Source organism: Talpa occidentalis, unplaced genomic scaffold, assembly GCF_014898055.3.
Source record: "Talpa occidentalis isolate TD23 unplaced genomic scaffold, MPIMG_talOcc4v2.1 talOcc4.10, whole genome shotgun sequence".
NCBI classification, from domain to species: Eukaryota; Metazoa; Chordata; class Mammalia; order Eulipotyphla; family Talpidae; genus Talpa; species Talpa occidentalis.
Window position 1 is genome coordinate 55,857,701 of NW_023600993.1, and position 8,178 is coordinate 55,865,878.

Below are 8,178 nucleotides of genomic sequence, written 5' to 3' on the forward strand. Positions count from 1 at the left end.
TTTACGATTGAAAACAGTCCACTCAGGCTTGTAGGGACCCTTGAAGAGGATATAAAGCAGGGCAGGAGCCAGTTTCACTCAGTCAGCAGCCAGCCTCTGAAGAGAAAAGAAAGACTCAGCAGTTTGCCTCTGAAGAGAGATGCATTCTGCAGACTACCTTCTTGGGATTCAGCAGACCTTTGCAGAGCTTCACAGACTTCCAGGCTTCTAGACCTCCAGACCTCCACAGACCTTCACAGAGACTCAGACACTGCACCTGCCTCCAACCCTGCCTCTGCCATCATCTGCAAGGAGCATCATGGACCTTGGCCCAGTGTCTCAAATTGCTAATGGGTATTTAATCATACCAATAACTCACAAACAGCCGTATCACTAGTGTCTCTGACACCCTCTGCCCCCAGACTGATGCTGACTGACACTACTGATCAGTGACTGGCACTCTGTCCAGTCACCCTTGAGAGCTGTCCACTGCCTCTGGCTCTCCAGCACTGCCTTCTTGTGCTGTTGAGTTTAGTCATTCTCTGGTCCAGCGTCTGGTGCTGTCCATTGGCCTTCAGACTGTTGCTGTGGGCTGCTGTGGTGTCTCCTAAGCAGCCACACCTGTGAGCACCTCTAGTACCAATGTTAGTTAGACCCTCATGCATTGCTGATGGGTGTGTTACCAGCTCGGGCCGTTGTTGATGGCACAGTGCCATGTGGCACCAGAGGCCTTTGTTTGGTGCCACTGGACACTGTGGACACTGTCTGGGATGAGACAAAAGACCACTTGTGACCTTAAGAGCTCTTTCCTTTTCCCAATCTCCTGTTTGTTAAATAAATCATGTCGTCATCACACTCCAAGCCTGAGTGGTGCCTTCAAATTGACCACAATGGTGAGAACCCATAGATGGTGACCTCCCCCCACAACCTTTACACTGTTTTAGGCGGATGGAACCCCTGGAACATCAAATGGGGCCACATTACCTACCAGAATAGCACTCAGAGGAGGATGAGGCTGCTTGAACTTGCAGAGAAATAACCTTAATCTATTAAAAGATTTTCAAATAAAATAAGAACTAGCAGTCCAGTATCTTTGTGAGAAGGAAATAGCAGTATGTGTTCAGTGTTTTTAAGGATGTTAAGGGAAACTAGAGATAAAAACAGGAAACTAGAGATAAAATTTGAGATAACAACAGAGGCAAAAGGTAAAAGAAGGCTTGAGAAGACATTATTTGTCTTATTTAAATGTTTGTCTAGGACCCCTTCCTGCTTCAGGTCTCACTCTCCTCTCCCCAAATCCACACACAAATGGAAAGTGGTCCTCAGGAGCATCCCTTTCCATAAGATGGGACATCCAGGGCCCTCCTTGTTAATGAGTGATTCCATAAGACCATGGTGAGGGCTGGCGCAGACGGGGCTGGACCCAGACTGCTGACACTAGCAATTTTTGCTGAGTCGGGAAGCATCCCAAGGTCAGTAACTCACATGCTCGTTGTTCTTTCTGCTTCAGTGCATGGCACTGCTTTTTTTTTTTTTGTATTCAGGGAAAAGCCTGAATGGCCAGGCTGCTGTGCATATGTGGGTTTTTGTGGGTTTTCTTGGGGTCTGTGGAAGGGCTCTGGCCTCAGCTGGAGAAGCAGCCTCTGCTGCTCTTCCTGAGAGCTTTCAGGTGGTGAGGGCACCTGCTTAGCCTGGGAAAGGTGCTGTCTGATCCCTCTCCCATGCTCCCTAGGCTCCTGTTCCCAGATTCTGGGTTCTTGAGTTCTCCAAGAAACCGAAGTAGTGGAGACTTTAATCCTGTAGACAGCAAGTAAATATTACTCAGCAATCAAAAAAGATAAACTCATGTAATTTGCAGCAACATGGATGGAGCTGGAAGGGATCATGCTCAGTGAAATAAGCCAGAAAGAAAAAAAAATACAGGATGGCCTCACTCATAGTAGGAATTTAAAAAACCTAAATAAGGGACCAGGAAAAAGACTAATTATAATAAAGTAAAAATCAAAATCAACAAGCAACTATAAACCAGAAACACACTTGGGTGGTAGGGGAGGAGGGATTAGGGTCAGAATAAGGATGGTGGGAATTGTATGGTAAATATAACCAAGATGAAGATGCATGCATTGTGTAAAAATGAAAATGATGTAAAAAATGTATAAAATAAAAAAAAGCGCAAAAGTCAGAAAAACCTGGGCTTTAGTTCTGGGCTATGGATTTCTTGGTAAATTAAAAAAAAAAAAAGAATTTATTACAGCTTATGCAATTCAGCATAAAGCAGTCAGCATTAGATTCAATATGTATGCTGCTCCCCAAGAAACAAGTGGAGGCCCTTTTAAGCAGCCTTAGCCCAGTGTAGAGGTCTAGAGTCCTTTGTTTGCTCTTTTTCCATAAGGTCTTTCCACCTCGTGAACTCTTCATGGTGGATTTCAATTCAGTGGTGAAAAACATATTTCATCTAAAGTACTTATTGGGGAAACAGTCCTTCTTGGAGATAGGGACGGCCACTCCCAGAGTGTGGGTAGGTGACCTTGCCTCGTGTCTCCAGCAGAGGACGTGTTGTTTTCTACTTTATAATGACTTGGTTGGCCTCTGCCTGAGTTAATGTCTAGTATCATGGGGTTCCCTGAGACTCAATGGACCCTCTCTCCTGCCCGACACTCCAGCTCTCTTCTGGGAGTAGCTTCACCTCTCTAGGAAAGGAAATGGCAAAATCAGCCAAAGCAGCCAGGAGGACCTGGTTTCACAGGTGTGGAGACGCTGCTGCTGCTGCTGCTGCTGCTGCTGTCCCTCTACTCTCCTCGTTCCTCTCTTCTCCTGGCCCTGTCAGCTGCAGACATAATCTTTTTTTTATTTTTTAATTTTTAAATTTTTAAAAAATATTTATTTATTTATGCACACAAGAACTAGGGTACAGGCCAGAGTTGTGGGGGGTGAGAGGATTTACCAGAGACAGAGTTGGGAGCAGAACAGGCAGATTGACTGAAATACGCTGCTCAGGGGAGCAATGGGTGAGTCAGAAGAGGTCTGCTGCACCATGTGGGCAGCTCTCCCTGGCCGGGGATCGAACTCATGCTGCAGTGGCTGCAGATAGCTTTATAGGCTGCATCTTAACCCCTTGCACCACCAGGGAGGCCCTGCAGACACACTCTTAAAGAAATATTTTTAAAGGCAAGAAACATGTGCACTTCTCTAAGTGCTTGTCCACATGCTCAGGGGAAGCTTTGTATCCCGACATTGGAGCTCGCATCGACTTATTTCCTCCCCAGGAAACTCTAGCTCTATGAAGACCAACATCTGTGCAAGGCAGTCAAGGAAGGAGGGGAAGTTCGAAGAAATGAATAGAACACTTAGTCATTATCCATGACCACTGAGCCTGACTCTAGCATTTTGCTAGCATGGATAACATGTTTGTGAGTTCTTAAGGATAAATGTTGGCGTCTGGTCCAAATTTCCTGCTTTCTCTTGGCTTTGACTTTGGCATGATGTGATAGGGGCAGAGCCTAGGTCCACCAGTGCTGTAGGCCTAGACAAGGGAGCAACCATGGCTCTGCATAGGTGGACCTGAAGGTTTATGTGTCATCCAGTGCATGTACTGTTATCATGTGTCCCGGTATATGTCAGCAAACATTCCCTCCCCATGATAACATTGGAGAATACGCAAGTGAGCTGGAGAAGTCATCTCCAGGATATCCTTCCTGGGGTGGTGGGCAGTGCTGCAGGACTGGGCCTGACCACATGGAGAGAAGCCTGTAGGCAGCACAGCAGCAGAACCCTTGGGCCCCTACCCGTGAGAAGTGGGGGTCCTATTGTCAGGACTTGTAGGAGTGAACAGATCTGTGTTCTCCTAGGGGGCAGATGAGAAAATCTCATCTATGTTTGGATTGTGTGAGAACATATACGCCATGCTTGCCCAGCTGCAACTGAATAAAAGTGATCCCTAAGCCCCTCAGGAGAGTGACTGTGTCATCTGTGCAGAGTCTGTACTCTGCCAATGGAGAGAGAGTACCTGCAGGGAAAAGGTGACGTCCAATAGGACTTGGGATTTTAAAGGGTGAAATACAGTGCTGGTGCCAGGAGAATGCGTGTTCTCAGGCCCTGGGGAGGTCTGGCTCAGTATTACAAGAACGGTGGTATTCTGACCCCTGGGCTCACAGGAGACATGCTGTTCAGTGGTCAGCACTGGCCCAGAGACCCAGAATCCAGGAGAGGATAATAGGGTCCTTTTAGGGTCAGAGGAAGTAGGACAGAAGGGTGTTGGCTAGATTGGGTGGCTTCAGGTTCCAGACAGACATTTCATCAAAGGAGGGGTGGGAAACCACTAGGGGTTTTTAAGCAGGGAAGAATATCATCACTTCTTATTTTTTAAGGAAGACCTGCTGGGTATCATGGAGGCTGGAAAACTGACGGGACAGCCATGGTGGGGTGGGTGGGGGACTGCATCGGTCGATAAGGTGAGTGGGTGCTACATACGATATGGAAGTTATCCTACTTTGCAATGCACTTTAAGGGTTAATGAGATAAATCATCTATGGGAACATAGAGACATGGTATTACACAAAAGCAAGACAGGCACCCTCATCTCTCTCCAGAGATAACTGGAGAAACATGCACCTGGTTTAAGCAAAGTGGAAAAACTATATGTCCAGCATCTGCAAGAAGCAAGGGTAGCTGACGGGGAGGTGAGTGGAGCTGGACTGCTGACATGGCCACTGGTCTTCTCTGGGAGGAGGTCTAGGCTTACTTGTCTCGACTTCTGCAACTCCAAGGCCAGGTCGTTTTATCCAGACATCAGGCATCTATGGTTGACTTGTGCTTACCATCGTGCCCACCATCCCTAGGAGAGAGGGGCCTGAAGCTGGTGCAGATGGATTGAATACACTGATTTATTTCACTGATATAAGTTCCACACATCTTCTTCTGCCTCCTGGTCAGCTGGGGGTCTCCAAGGAAATGCCTCCATGAAACCAGATCCCCAACAACCCTTCATGGCTTCAAAGAGAGCCTGCTGGCAGGAGGACCCAGCAATTTCATCAAATTGAATTGAGCCTAGCAGCAATTCCACTAAGTCCCCAGAAACCCTGTTTCCTAAAGCTCTTCTACGTCTTGGGTTCTAGGAGAGAACTATTTTTAGTGTTTGACTTCCTCAGCCAGATGGGGCAGAAGTATCTAATCAGGATGCTCTTGGAAGTGCTCCTTTTTTTTTTTTTAAAGATTTATTTTTTTATGCATACAAGAGCTGGGGTACAGGCCAAAGATGGTGTGGGGGGGGGGCGGGAATGAGAGGATTCACCAGAGACAGAGTGGGGAACTTTCAGAACAGGCAGACTGACTGAAATATGCTGCTGAGGGGAGTAGCAGGTGAGACAGGAGAGAGGTCTGCTTCACCATGTGGGTAGCTCCCTGGGTGGCTGGGGATTGAATTTGTGCCGCAGATGCTGTGGATAGCTTTATAGTGCGGTGCTTAACCCCTTGCACCACCAGAGAGGCCTGGAAGTGCTCCTTTTAATTCGTGCAACCCACCCCCAGTATTTGGGGTTGGAGCCCTGGCAACTCCTGCCCAGCACCCCAAGAACATCAGGCACCTTAAAGGCAGGATCTAGTCTCACCCCAAGAAGTTACCACCTGATGTGACCTGCAGTCTGTTCTTGTGCCTTGTCCTTCCTTGAAATATACTCCTTCTTAGGGTCCCAGACCTGGAGGCACCTCAAGAGATGCTCACTCACTCTGACCCAGAGAGTACACAATTTTCACAGACTGCTGGTCCATTGAGTGACACAGTGGTTATCTGCAGACCCACACAGGCAGTGGGTTAGTGCTACATGGATCGTAGATGCACTACTGCCTCCTCATCAGCTGGGGAGGAATGGTGTAGGAAAGTTAAATGTCACTGTTTTGAAAATTCATCTTCAAATTTTCAGATGCAATATACATGAACAACATGTGGGGCTGATGTCACTAATAGAGGAAAAGACTGAAAAAGAAATTAGTTCTGAGTCTCAGCTAGACCTTCCAGCATCACTCATTTAACATTCCTATACCAGCTCTGTCCAAGGAACATTGGCTGGGCTGAAGACCATCTCCCTGGACTAGCTTGCCAGGATCCCGAGGCTTTGTATCCATCATGGCAGAGTGAGGAACCTTCAAAGCCAGTTTAGAGAGAGCCTACTTCAATATACGATTGGGTTCCTTATCCTGCAACAGTTCTTTTCTTTCAAAAGTTTTTTTTTCCCCCACTTGTTTCTTGTTTCTCCATGGTTTTGATGTAATTCTGTAATTTTTAGAATCATTTGCCCCATATAGTTACTGCACAATTTTTTAATGATTGTTTTCAAGATTCTTTTCTGTGCTTTAGTGTCTTTATTATATGTCTCATTGAGTTTTTGTGGGTTAAACCTGCTTACAGTTTTCTTTGCTTCTTAAGCCTGTAGGTTCAAGTATTTTACTAAATTTGGGGACTTTTTAGCTGTTGTCCTCACATATTTTCTGCATCACTGTCTTTCTTCTTCCCTTCTGAGGATCCCATGAACTACATTAGACCTTCTGGCATCACTCAACAAGTCACTGAGGCTCAGAATTATTTTCTTTTTCAGTCTTTCCCTCTTCTAGTGACTTATCATCCCCATGTATTTTCCTATGGATTATATTCAATCTGAAAATTGTCCATCAACTCTCAGTAACCTAAGAAGGCTTATATAATGGTGCAACAAGAAAACTAGCTCTACAAAAGAATGTGATTTGTGACAAATGTGAAGGCCAAGGTAGTAAGAAAGGGATGGTAGGGTGATGTCCCAATTGCAGAGGTGCTGGAGTGCAAATAGGAATTCTTCAGTCAGGTCCTAGAGTGGTTCTGCAAATTCAGTCTGTGTGCATGGAATGCCCTGGCCATGGGGAATGCATCAGTCTGTAAGAATGCTGCAATGGAAGGAAGATAACTTGAGAGAAGATTCTAGAAGCTCATACTGAAAAAGGTAGGAAGGATGCCCAGAAGATAACATTCCATGATAAAGGAGACCAAGAATCAGTACTGGAACCAAGAGATATTATCAGCAGGACCATACTGTTTTGACAAGTAGACCTTTTCATGTCTATCGACATACAACTAGTTGAAGCGTTGTGTGGCTTCCAATATCTTGATAATTGAACCAAAGTAATTGCCTCCCACCCAGGTTAAGTTGTCAAGCATGGAGATATCAAGTGTGCTCTAAATGAAGGCATGCCAATTTCTCATAGACCAGATGAAAAGAGTCACCTAATCATTGAATTTAAGGTAAACTTTCTGGGGAATGAATGACTTTTTCTCTCCTGATAAACTCTCTTTGCTGGAAAATTCTTACCTGAGAAGAAAGAAGTAGAAGAGTGAAGAAACAGACCAGATAGATGAGCTGATTGTGATCCAAATCAGGGAAGGTGACACCATTACAATGGTGAACCTTGTGAGGTTGATAATTATCATGCTGGGGAGATGTTCAGTGTCAGGCCTTTTCATGGGGCCAGTGACAACACTCACTACTGGCATCACACTGCAGTCAGTAGTGGCTGAATGAAGGTCTATAATCAGTATGCTCACTACTTGTAATTGTTTTCATTTTACCATTTAATTATAGTAGTATTTTATTTATTTTTAAAAAAGATTTACTTATTTATGCATACCAGAACTGGGATATAGGCCAGAGGTGTGGGGGGTGAGAGGATTCACCAGAGACAGAGTGGGGAACAGAATAGGCGGATTGCCTGAAATACACTGCAGAGGGGAGCAGTGGGAGAGTCAGGAGAGGTCTGCTGTGCCATGTAGGTCACCTCCATGGCTGGGAATCGAACTCATGCTGCAGTGACTGTGGATAGATTCATAGTGTTGCATCTTAACCCCTTGCGCCACTGGGGAGGTCTTATAGTAGTATTTTATTTTATTATTTTCTTTATTATTATTTTTAATTTTATATTATTTTTTACATCATTTTTCATTTTTGCACAATGTATGCATTTTCATCTTGGTTATAGTCCCCATACAATTCCCACCCCTCTTGTTTTGATCTTACTCCCTCCTTCCCCCCATCCCCTATAGTGTGTCTCTGGTTTATAGTATTTTAAAGTTAAATGAAGAATGAACTCAAATAAAAAGCTCCAACTTTGTCTTGTCTGTGTGATGACTTTGGTATGCAAGATGATGTTTAATACATGTAATACTACTTTCAAAGAATT

The 8,178-nt window shown here is 45.1% G+C and overlaps 1 pseudogene; it reads left to right on the forward strand.

Annotated features, from left to right (window-relative positions):
• Positions 1-1,371: 1,371 nt before the first annotated feature.
• LOC119237620 (dnaJ homolog subfamily A member 1-like) lies at positions 1,372-7,339 on the forward strand (annotated as a pseudogene).
• Positions 7,340-8,178: the final 839 nt, after the last annotated feature.